Source organism: Ischnura elegans, chromosome 4 (genome assembly GCF_921293095.1).
Source record: "Ischnura elegans chromosome 4, ioIscEleg1.1, whole genome shotgun sequence".
Taxonomy (NCBI): domain Eukaryota; kingdom Metazoa; phylum Arthropoda; class Insecta; order Odonata; family Coenagrionidae; genus Ischnura; species Ischnura elegans.
In genome coordinates this window covers 72,061,858-72,075,206 of record NC_060249.1, presented here as the reverse complement: position 1 = coordinate 72,075,206, position 13,349 = coordinate 72,061,858, and positions in this window count along the sequence as shown.

Genomic DNA, 13,349 nt, shown 5'->3' with positions numbered 1-13,349 from the left:
GAAGATTTATACGAAGGAAACAGCATAAGAATGAGATCTGTCGAAAACGAAGGAGTAGCGGATAAAGATGACATGGGAGCCCCAACTTTAAGGTGAGAATTTGATGCGGTAGTAGGAGATCTCGGATGAATAAGGTATTTGGATTGGACGATATTCCAGCAGAGCTTATTAAAAATGCTGGGGAATAGACGTCGGACCAGCTGTACAAAATCATAAGTGAAATGTTTTCATCCCGTGAGATACCAAAGGACTTCGAGAGGAACATTCTAATCCCAATTTCCAAGGGGAAAAGAGCGGAGAACTGTGAACATTTCTGGACCATAAGCATGACAGCACATTCGTCGAAGGTACAGGCAAGGATCATATATAGAAGAATAGAACGAAGAGAAGAAGAGTACTTGGAAGAGGACCAGTACGGATTCAGAAAAATGCAAAGGCACAAGGGAAGCACTATTGACCCTTAGGCTGCTCAAATAGACGAACAATTGCTACCTCGGATTTTTTTCCATCATTTGGGTCACCCAGGTAAATGATAGATTTCGGTGTCATCCTACCCAAGGGCGTACCCAGGATCAAAACGAGGGGGGGGGGCAAGCCATGGTTTTTCAAGTTGCAGGTAAGATTTAAGCATGGAAAAGGTAAATGAAATCAACATGTTAAGGAAACTGCAGCAGCTCTTTATTAGTTTTTAAAATTATTTGCTTGAAAAAATATTATTTTCCTTATTATCGACATTTGCGATTTTTGCTTCTAGGGGGCGGGCAGCTGCCCCCTCCTGCCCCTCGCTGGGTACGCCCATGATCCTCCCTCGAAAAAGTAGCATCAATCATTTCGAGGAAGGGAAGTAAATACGGTGGATGTCTTTTTAATCAGGCGATACCTTCTCCAACCAGCAGGTCTGAACACGTCGCATCCGTCCTATTCAGGAGGCGTCGAGGCAACGCAAAGGAGTACGTGAGCTGCCGGTTTAATTAGTCGAAGCCGTCGGAACTCGTGATCGGTATGTCTACAGTCCAAAGGCGTCATCCACTGGTTCAAGGCATTTATACAATTCTATCTCTCTAACTCTTAAAGGGAAATCAAGCAAGCATTCTTTACACGCTGAAACTTAGTTCGTCAACGAAATGTTTTGCCTGCTTAGGAGACATCCATTAATTGCGTTGGGCGATTATGGCTGGAGGGGGTCAAGCCGATTCTCACCTAATCTCACGTGAGGAAGAGAGGGTTCCTGGCAAGTATCACATAATTTTTTTCCACAAGAAACAGAGTAAAATGTGATTCCAGACGACGATCTTAGTAATCTTAAATACTAGTCTTCACTAATCTTAAATAAAAATAATTAAACGAATTGTTTTTAATAAATACAACTAAATTAAGCATAGATTAAAGTATTTACACTGAAAAAACGCATTTTGAATAATGTCACGTGAGATTAAGAGGGAGTCGAGGCAAATCTCACGATATCTGACGAAGGGGGGAAGAGAGGGGTTCAAAAATCATCAAAATCACCTCACCGCATTAATGGAGTACCGACCCGCGGTTTTCGAGGAGGTTGGTGATCTCTTTATGTTCGTTCTGTTATATTCATGTTCGTAACGTGCAATGTAAAAGATTATCTTGACTATCTCATGATTTTTCAAGGACTACACTAACAAAGCAAAATAAACAAGCAAACAAAACATAATGTTTTTGTAAGCAAACGCCGAGCTAACAGAAAATATTTGATGGTTTTCCGTCGCAACGAAGTCATATTGTCCTCATTTATGGGCAACATTATTGTCCGACCACCCGTAGGAGGAAAAGCCTTTGCTTTCGGCTCAATCGTTAGCTTCATAGGCTGGGTCTACGTTACCCCGTTCTAAGCCCTTCAGCGTGTGAAATTTTCACATGGACGCGGTTCTCAGAGATTTACGACAGAGTTATAAGTCACAACTCTTTTGTGCTTCGGCCCACTGTTGCGCAGCTTAGCATTTCACCTTTTTTGGGCCGAATTTATGCCCTTGATTGAAATATCTGGGGTGTGATTTTTTATTACGATCGTATCGCAGGCATAAAGTGTGTGAAAACTAACGAACCAAGAAATTTTTGATCCCACAACACTTCTGGATTCTGAGATGTTCCCCAAGATTTTCAGACGTGGGTTTCGACAAATTTCGAGATTTTTCGACAAAATAGGTCGAAAATAAACAATTGACTAAATTTATTATTTTTTCATTAGAATGAAGGAATAAATTACACAGTGTGACGCCGTCATTCCTTTCTGAAATTACTCTTATCTACAAATGAAACCCCAATACACTTTATTACTACGAAACTGCCAAGATACCTCCATCACCGAAGTTCACGCATTCAGGATGAGAATGTTTGTTTTTACAAATGTACTAATTTAGATAATTCTATATGAATAAGTCGTACTGAATGACTTCGTTGTGTGGAGCGTTCGGGGCGAATTTGCGGGGGGGGGGGTCACAGGGGTCATGACCCCCCTAAATTTCATCAAAAATTTTAAATTTTTAGTAGTTCATTCGTTTTTGCATCATTGTAAAGGAGTATTGGGAGTATGTATGCAAATGCAAGGCTACAAGTCCCAAACGTGAAAAAAGTTGGATTTGTATTTATCGTAGAGCGTAGCATTCCCTTCGGTAAAAACGCCCCTCTCTCCCGAGGAGGTATTCCGTACTCCCCAGACCCAGGTCATAACCCCCCCCCCCCCAAATTTAATGCTGAATCCGCCCTTGAAGAGCGTATCGTTGTTGTGGGAAGTTGGCAGTCCATTTGTTATCAATACACCTCAGTAACTTGCAACACCTTTCAACGATGCGGGAGTTATGGAGGATCTCCTTCCGAAAACAAAATGCTTTCAAAAATCTCTCAGGCTGGAAAAGAGACGAATAAAATAGCCATAATGTGTCTAAGAAAACTGTCTAATCAGAACTGGAACCGGTAATATCGATTTTTAAATTCTGATGGCAACATCCTGGTTGCATTGGGCGAACCCTTTTCCTCCCTTTATTTATCTGCCATTAGGCTGAAGATTTTCATGCATTCTGGAAGATTTAGTGATTCGACAAGCGTCTTTTGCAGTGAGATTCAGCTTTGGTCTATGTTCGTTGCTATTGAGAACGGTGGCGTAGGTATGGGGAATCCCCTCCCAATGCCTCAGACAAATAAAACTAATATTAAAAAATAATGTCTATTTTTGACATATAATAACTGCATCTGCTTTAAGTTGAATTTTAAGTGCTAAAATAATGTAAAATTTATTTCCAAGCATATCATTTTTCAAAAATTTTCCCGGAACCCCATTACTTGGGGAGGTCCCCATCTAATGCCCCTCCTTCCCCCTCAAAGCATATTCCTAGTTACGCCACTGATTGAGAATGATAATAAAGCGACATCTGTGACTATGATTGTTGCTGTCGGTAGAATGCTAGAAGTGCCTCTTCTTGTGAACTGAACCGTTATTACCTGAAAGTCACGCATTTCCACAAACATTAAACCCACGTAATAGGGTTTCAACTCGAAAATATTTGCAAAGGAGTGGGAGAGCAGTTTAAAACTCAAAAACAAAACACATTAATATTGTATGTTCAACTGGTGAAACAAATACTTGCGTTGGGAAATAGCGAAAATTATATCCAACAATTTTCTATCCTCAAAATAATTACGGTGGGCGTGGTTTCCCCCTATTCCGAAATCCCTTTATCAACCTCTGCCTCTTGCGTCATACCTATGAATACCCAAGCAATTTTTTGTGTATGTATGGAACTAAGTGTTTCATATTTACCCATAACTGTGATGGGCTCGATTAGTTCAAACTCAATCAAATACCTAAAAACTCAGCTAACCTATATTGTGTATTATTATCATAATTAACTTCGTCGTCAATTTGTATTCCGTCAAAACCCGAAGGTCGGCTAAGCTGCCTTTGGGTTTAGGTTGATTAGCGTGAGAAATATATGCGTGTTGGAAAGAGAATGAAATTCATTTTATCCGGCCACCTGCGACCACGTGAGAATTTCTTGCAAGATGGAAATCGCACCTTCGAGGAGCAGTTGCCAAACATACCTGAAAAATTAATGGGAAATGAGATGGTGAGGTATCAAGAAACCAAAGAACACGTTCAGAAGCCGCGATACTGTTTTCGTTGAATTTTTTGTCCCTTTATACCGTTTTTGACGACTGTATTATTTCTTACACGATCACCCCTTAAGATGACTTTAAAATTCTTACGTTTATATTTTTGTTTCCTGTGGTTGTTAGCGAATATTTAAATTTCCAGTACCTGCATATTAATTTAAACAATTACGACTGCTCAATCACTCAGTCTGCACCAGACGAAGTCATCAGACGATGAGGATCGAAATAGCTCTGCAGATGTAGAATATCCAAAAATGCTAATTTCCATTAAAATGCTGTCTTAATCATCTGATTGGTTAATTTTTAGGGATGTATGAAAGCTAGACATACAAAGTATGCAGTCAAAATATGTCCTATAAAACTGTCCAATCAGAACTGGAATCGGAAATAATGATATTTTATTTTTTATTATTGCAACATCCTCGTTGCATTGGTGGAACCCTTTCCCTCCCTTTAATTATCTGCCGAATTACAACTCCCTCTCACCCTTCCTGAGCTAATAACGTAGCTTATTTACGATCCTAAATTCCCATTGCGGTGACCCCATTCGCAACTGTTTATGATCAAGGATTTTAGACTTTACCACGTGGAACTTTTCTCATCGGATATAACTAAACACGTTAAGTCTACTCAACAGAATTAACGCGAGTGACCCACGTTTATGTGAATACGTAGAAGATGAAAACATGTATCGCAACCAAGTCGCATGCGGCTAATTAATTTCTGGCTTAAACTGATAGTTTGAGGATTCCTCGGCGAAATATTGTGGACAATGATGGTATCTTTAAAGGAGCACATCAAATGTAATGCATTACACTCATGGAATGGTTCTTAATATAGTACTTCCTCGTTAAAACTGATATTATAATAAACTATTTACGTCCCATCGAATTTTATTTTTAAGCTATGATATTTTTCACCACTATATGTTGGCGACCATGTTTCTACTGAAAAACTAATTATATACTTGTTTTGTATTTAATGAAACTTAGTGCAATTATATTACCGGAATATATCACGTAGTTTATGAGTATTTATCTTTAATATTCCTCATTTGTTGCGGTGGGTTTTGTGGAGAGTGAGAGTAATGAATAATATAAAAAAAGACTACTAGCAGGCGTGCATTATTACCTACAGTGTCGCAAATAATCCAATTATCCGCTCGTCGTTTTTAAATGATGAACCTACCATTCCTTCCGAAATTAAAGATCTTGTATTACACTATTTCTCTGTCTTTCACCGGTAAGGTGTCCACCGTGCAAAATGAAATACGCGGTTTCGCTCTCTGGTCACGCGTGCAGAAAAATAAAAATTTCCCTACCGTCCCGCCGACGTCGTTAGACTCCTCCGCTTCATTATGCCAATGGTCATCCCACCACTAGGATCGTCTTTCCCTTCTTTCTTTCCTTTGTTCGGAGTTATTGTTATTATTTTTTTCGACACCGGTCAGTCGCAAAGGTATTGCGACATGTTTCATCCTCCCCCCAACTTCTCCCCGCCAGAATTTCGACATTCTGCCCACGCTCGGATGGGGTTGGAGTGCTAAAGGGGCGGGGGGGAGGGGGTGGGAGTACGAGGCGTGGGTGGGTGCCTGATGGATTAAGGAATCGGGGGAGTTGTTTCATTGGTATGGGACAGGACGTTCCTTCGCGAACCGAAGCGTCATGTAAGAATGCCCCTTCACTCTTGTAAAGCCTTCACCAAACGCCCGCACCGGCCGACGGGAAAGACAACTTGCTCCCAGTGGCAACAGAAACGAGAAATTGAAGTTGATTTACCACTTTCCCGTCGAACATTATAAAAATAATATTTAATTTATTTTCGTCAGCCCCTGGCCGACTAGAAAATAACTGTGCATAACTTATAACAAATCAGAATCGATTCATGTCTACAAATAAAAGAAAAAAATACAAATTTTAAAATATGCACCCGGTGCGGACTGCCAATTCTATGGAGACAACTGAATATAACAACAATGTCAATAATGTGCGTGTGAATGTTTATGAACTTCTCTCGGGCTCGCCGCCGGGTAGGAAAATTAAAGGCAGCTGACGTTATGGGCTCCTACTCGTTGCCCTTCCTCATGGCTACTGATGATACTGCGGTCTCTAAGTAATCAGCCAGATATCCCGGATTACTGAAGGACACTAATCATGTGGACTGCATAGAAGAGGCCTAATTCCATCCCATAGAAGACTGATTTCTGTTGTCACTTTGATCGCATTTTAATCGGTCTTCGGCGCGGTGATGAGTGCAGTGTTATCCACTTTCCTCGAATATTTTGCATTATAGTATTTTTAATTGGGAGTAATAAGCATAGAAAATTTATGAATTTGATATATCACATCGTCATGTATATAAATTTTGATAAATACCCTTAGTTATCCCTTGTTTCCCAGTAAAAATCGGATCATTTTGTCCGTCAGCGACGCGAGTGGCGAATTACGTAAATATATTTAAATTCTCGGTGAGTGACAGTGAGTGGCCGACTTGAGGATCTTTTTCTGTAAGGGAATGACCAGTGGCGGATCCAGGATAGGGATGGGGGGCAAAGTATAGGGTAAATTCCCAGCAGAAGTGGGGGTCCGAAAAAATTACCATTCTATCTAGTTTAAATTGGATACCCAAGGAGGGGGGCTATAGCCCCTTCATATATCCTTTATGGATTTGCCACTGGATTGTAACTTAACAAAAGCGTGTAAAACAGGCTCGAAGGTTAGAGCTAATTTTTATCCGTTAAAATAGGTAAATGTATCGGAAAATATAACTATATACCTTTGTAAAAAGTGGCAACATCCAAAAATTTCGATTTTATCTGAAGTGTTTCGACCCAATAGAGGGGGCAGCGGTGGCAAAAACGAGAAATTGTGGAATGGTTTAACAGTTTCCCGGTGAATAATATGCGTAAACTTCTCTCGGGGTGGTCGCCGGGTAGGAAAATTAAAGGTAGCCGACGTTTAGGGTTCCGATTAGTTGGCCATTCTCAAGGCTGCTGATGATAATTTGAAGGGACAGTTGAAAATCGGCGACAGGAAGGGCGAAATTGGTCTATTGATTGAAAAATGTCGATCGTAATCATTTTTCGAGCATCCGAACGGATCCACCATCTACAAAACAACTTACTACTATAAAAGAACACAACAAAAATGCAAAATATATCCATATACTTTAGGAAGAACACTAAAAAATTAAATTCTGAACTCAACAAGCGATGCATAGTTAATATAAGCAACAATCGTATATAGCAATGCCAAAATAATTAGGTGGTTTAAACACGCATGCACCAAGGGCGTACCCAGGAGCAAAACTAGTAGGGGCAAGCCGTGGTCCTTCAACTTGTAGCACAGAAAGCAATATTTGAAGAAAATTTTAACAGCGCTTCATTGGTTTTCAAATTATCTGCTCCAACCAAATATTTCAAATACGTATATTTTTCTAATATCACTTTTATTGGATTTAAAGAAAATTTGCTCAAAACTTTCGTTTTGATCTAAATTTACTTCTGCTTCCATGGGGAGCAGTTGCCCGCTGCTGTCCCCCCTGGGTAAGCCCATGCTATTCACCCAATCAACATCAAGCCAATCATTTACGCATTTCACCCTTAAACTTGATCGCATTACTTCCAAAAAAGTTAACATCTGATGCTGCATCTCCACCAAGACTGAGTCTTGAGAAGCCACAGTTATAGGCGCACAAGACGCGTTGATATTTTTACGCCACTTTCGGCTTTTATTGCTATTACAGTTGTAAATACGGAAAGCGACGGTAAAAGAGACGTCAGCATGACCGAGTGATTGAGAAAATGTTCAGTTTAACGATCTCTTTTTTCGTCCCTGAAAAACTATCGCGGAAGCTATCATTCTTGAGGACGGGAAAAATGACCGTATGATTCAGGTTTAACCCTTAACCAGTGACGTAAATTTTGCAGGCATGACGTGAGGTCTCTCAGACCGTTAATCAAATTAATTTGCAAATTTACAGAATTAAGTGATAAAAACGTTTTATTTTCATATTTTTACGTCTTTATCATACAAAAATATGAAGCTAACGATAATTATAGATATTTAAAAACAGTTATTTTGAAAATATTGATAATTTCAAAAACACAGCGGTCCCTCAGACCACACGTCACCGGTTAAGGGTTAAAAGAACTCTAGATGGCATCGATTTTCAATGTGCCTCCACCGCCTTAGCGTTGACTCCATCCATTTGTATCATTATTTTTCGAAAGGGAGCCGAGATGTCCCATTTAGCAGTCGGTGTCTCTCCTCTGGGACCAATTATGTCTAGCCGGTGATTCATCCGCGTGAGACATCCAGTCCTATTACATTTTCGGGGACGTCACTTCCGGAGAATTTTCCTGCACTTGTTTTCACTTCGCCCTCCGCGGTGAGCTTCCATGATCACGCGTATGATAATGACCGAGTGAATCAGTCATATCGCGAGTTCCGCCCTTCTTGAATTAGTATTGCCGTCGTGTGGAGATCCTCGCCTCAAAATGGACGTAACTGTCACCTCCATCACCGCCCCTAAACAAAAGCGCGACATGAGATCACCCGTTTACCTATGACTCGTGGAGTGATGAGTAATGGGGTGTGGTAAATATGCCCCAGGAGTAGGTACCCATGACTTTTCAATGGAACGTTGCGAGTAGGGCCACCCGGTTCCCTATCAAAATTTTAAATGAATTTTTTCAAATAATGAAGTTTTCCAAAAATATTTTTCTTAATATTTTTCTTTTTGTTACATTTTTATTAAAAAAACAAATCCGTTTTGAGTATTCAGATCATGGTGTGGGACAAATAAACAAATTACATGCAAAAGTCTATTAAAAGTTCCGATTTAATTTTGAATTTATTATATAAATCATTAGGTTAAAGGAAATGACGAATGAGGGGATATGGAGTGTTAGGTAAAAGGTGCTGCCTAAGAAAATAGATGGGAAGGTATATGCCATCTAAATATTCAACATTAAGTAAGTGCTGTTAAATGAAGAGGTTAAAATAAGTTATTTCATGTTGCGATTACTAAGGTGATTACTTCTTTCATTGCGCCGAGTCACCGAGTTCTTGTTGGATGAAGTATAATACACCAACCTTAGAGAAACCCAATGATTGATACACACTTTGTAGTCTAACTTTAAGGATGGCGTTGAATCTTGGATATAATGTAGAATGTGTTATCGCCAAAACATCATTAAATAATGTTTTGGTGATGATACACGTTTTGGTAATTTGACCTTCTTTCGGAAGAGGATAATTGTTTTATGTTTGCGTAATTTCCAACATTTGCGTGTCCATGCAATACATCATAATTATTCAATTTTAAAAAGTAAAAATGTGATAAAAGTTTGCGCAGAGACTCGTATGACTATTAAAAATCTGATAGATTTCCTTTGTGTTGTGCGCTATGAAAGGCCACACGGATTAGTAGCGCTTCAGCCATAGTCAGTGGGCTGGGTATCATATCTTAGCTCTTTCTAAAGTTAGATTGGTGTTTGATTAACGTGGTATAGAATAAAGTTTATGTAAGGAAGTGATAAAGCTTCTTAAAATTAGTACCAAAATTGTGTCGCGCCGCTCTGTCGATCATTTGTTTTTTATCACATTTTACGTGTTTATTTAATTAGCTACATCTCAAGTGCAGTAGCCATTGTAGAAGAATACTTTTAAAAACTACCCGTATAGTCGTTTTCGTATGTGCGCTAATTATTTCACATTCTTACTATTAATTCTTACTCGCACCTAAGATATTTTTTTTCCGAGAATGCATTACTTACATTATGCTAACCTCGTCATTATGCGTACGTATGTGCGATACGGTGCAATATGCATCATGACTATAGGACATATTCATGCTTCAGTGTGACCTTTTTTGACCGAGCATAATTTTGTGTTAATAAGGTCTGTGGCTGGTCGCGTAATTTGGGTGCTCGTAATGAGTGTTTTAGTTAGTCACATTTCGGAGTATATATTCGTTTTTTATACGATTGTGCAGTAAGTAATGCAGACTTTTAGTTGTGGTACCTGTAGTGTGGGAGTATCGACACCATTATGGTGCTTAGATTTATCCTGTGTCTATTTGATCAGGGTAGATTTCGGACTGCGAATGAGACTATTGAGAGCACTCAGCCTGCACAGACGTTGGTGAAAGGATTACCTGAAAAGGGAAAAAGCCGTGGCTTTTCCTATACTCATTCTCTCGCGAAAGTGGTAGAGATTATTCACACGAAAAAAATAAATGAGTGATTCATCTTGACCCAAGCAGTCGCTTTTGATAGCCTTGAAAAAGTCCCACCGAAACCAAGAAAGTCAATCCTGGGCGTTCCAGATAGTCCCATTTCCCACGAAGAAATGGAAATTAAACTCACACAGATGTGAGTGGATACACACAGGAAATCGCACACCCTTTGGGCTCAACGCCCACATTTTCTCCTTATGTATTTTTTGGAAAAAAGAACTCCACGCAAAAAACAAACGAGAAAACCCAGGGATTCATCCCACCATGATTCGGTTGGTGACCGATAGGGGCGCGGGCAAGTAAAGTCGACCCGCGACTGTTTATTTCATTCCGTCCCTCTTTTATTTTTTTAATTCCTCCGTCCGCGGCCCCATTTTACTCCACAAAAAAGAGCGTCCGTCAAATGGAGGCGCCACGCTCCCATGGGTCTCAGCGCGCGCGACGCCCTCCCGACCGGCAATTGTCTCCGGAGTGGATGAGATGCGTGAATGTGGGAGGGAATGTTTTCTTACATTTTTTTCGGGCATCCGCACCCACGGCAGTCTTTCCATCAGTCAGCGCCGGAACCACGCCTACAGTACGCAGCACAATGGGAACAATTCGGGAAAAGCAAGCAAAAAAGTTGTACAAATGCTAAAATAAGCTGAAAAACATGTTAAAACCGTTAATTCCACGACTAGGTGTTGTTATTTCTGGAGTGTTGGTCATTAAGGACACAGTTGTAAAAAAAGTGGCTGGTAATTACCAGTATTATTGGTACCTATTAACTCGTTTAATTTTATCGTCATTTTTTACTGATATAGATGATTAGAAAAATTATGCATGATTAGAACGATAGATCATTTTAAATTGCCATTAAAGCAGTCATCGTGGGTTTGAAGTTTCCCTCATTCGGAAAACGAATTTTGATTTGCTTCGCGAGTCACTTGACGGCGAGGTACAACACAAAACCTTATCATATAACACGAAAGGTACTCTGTTCGCGTAAATTGAAACTGTTCAACTGATTATTTCACTTTTTTATTGAATCTTTCTTAGGGATTAGTTTTAGCAGCAAGGAAAATCTATTAGCCTTCATCTTTCTCAAGAATATGACAACTGGTAAAAACGGATGTTTTGCCGTGAATTTCCCCTCTATGAGAAGAAACAGAGTCATTGCCCAATCTATGCGAAACTCAAATACCCACCGTGTTATTCTAGTTACCATAGGTAATCTACCAGACAATGTAGGTTTGAATGGTGCATTATTTAATAATTCAGGCCTGTCATCTTTTCCATGTTGAATTCCTTCTTCCCTGCGATACGTGACCTATTCTATCAATGAACTATATTATCTTCTTCTCCCTGCCTCGCTTACTCAATACCCTTCCCTCAATCACAGTTTTCACTATCCTCCTTATGTGAGTGCCCGATCCAACCACACCCTCTACCTATTCATTTCCTCTTGAAGTGGTCTTCCCTCCCAAACCATATGTAGAACTTCGTTTGTCTTTCTCTAGGACAATTTCATCTCATCCATCCTCCTCCTTTCCTACGTGTCATATGCTTGCCCTTTCTTCTTGCCATTCTTCCTCAGCGTCCTCGTTTCTTCATCTTACAGCACAACGCTCCAAATCAGAATCCTTTCCAGCTTATTTTTCTAAATAATACTCGATTCTCGATAGTAGTTCTATACCTGATATCATTACTGCTGTCCGTTTTCCTCCAATTAGCTCCCCAAATTCATTCAAACAGGAAATAGAATGTAAGTTCTTTTATATCAAGTTTCTTGGTGACTGTACCGTGAGGGTGAAAATTTTGGCAGAAATTGAAAATATGCGTAAGTAATTATGTGTAATTTAAATAAATTTATGTAATTTTTCAGCAATGGAATATGACAATTTCTGTCACAATGCCAAGTTTATTGGTGAAAGGCTCGTAAGGGTTGGTAACTTGACTAAATAAACGAGCACTTCCACCCGCCTCTATGGTTTCTTCATGCAGACAGGCAGGTGATATGTCTGCGAAGAATGAACTCCTCCCGTGACTTGATGTTCACCTTTGCGACCTTTCCTTGTCATAAATAGGGCGTGTGGTTTTTGGTATTGTCGATGCAGGGATGCTAATGCGGCTAATTACGGGGCTCTCTCGCTTCTATTCCTTTTTAATACGCACTGCACCTCCCTCATGTCGCGAATGTATTCCATTACCAGGCAGGATGGGATGCGATACCTATGTACGCCGTATCCTCATGTATTCCGCGCACGCCCAAGCTCTTATTGGATATAAGCAAACGTTTAAATCTTTTCAAAAATATTTTTTTGCCTTTAAGTCAGCCATTTTTGTAAAGTTCTTTAATTAACCTCGATTTTAACTTAAGCTTTCTAACACGCATTTAATTATATTTTAAACAAGAGTAGGAAATGATATTTCTAGCTTTTATGGTATTAAAACGAGAACGTTCGTGCTAAAATTACTTTTTTAATCCCTTGCGTTATTCGCACGATCCATATCATATTTATTTATTTTTACAGGAAATATACCTACCTTCCTGAAAGTTTTTGAAAATTCTCATTATTTCGATTTCATATGTGTTAAACACAGTAGAGTGTCGAAGAAAACATTCGAGGAGGGAAAAGAACTGAGTAAACATTGCTGTTTCTGTACGTAAAAGTAGTGGTATAAGTAAAACTGAAATATCCAAGAAAACTCAGAAGCACTATCAAATAACAAACAAAGAAATGGTCGTATTCATAGGTTGATGCGAGAAGTATGGGGAAATTAGGAAGAAAATGTTGCAAGATAGATTAGGGATGAAAAAAAAGGATCAAATTTTGGAAAACATTTTGAACAGGAGATAATGGAAGAAGGATCTGATTTGAAAGGAACGTTTACAGACAGAAAAGGGGGGAGTAAAACAATGAAATAGGTCACTCAAAATAGGTATTTTCGAATATTGTGACCGAGGCAGATGGAGATTTGCAGATTTC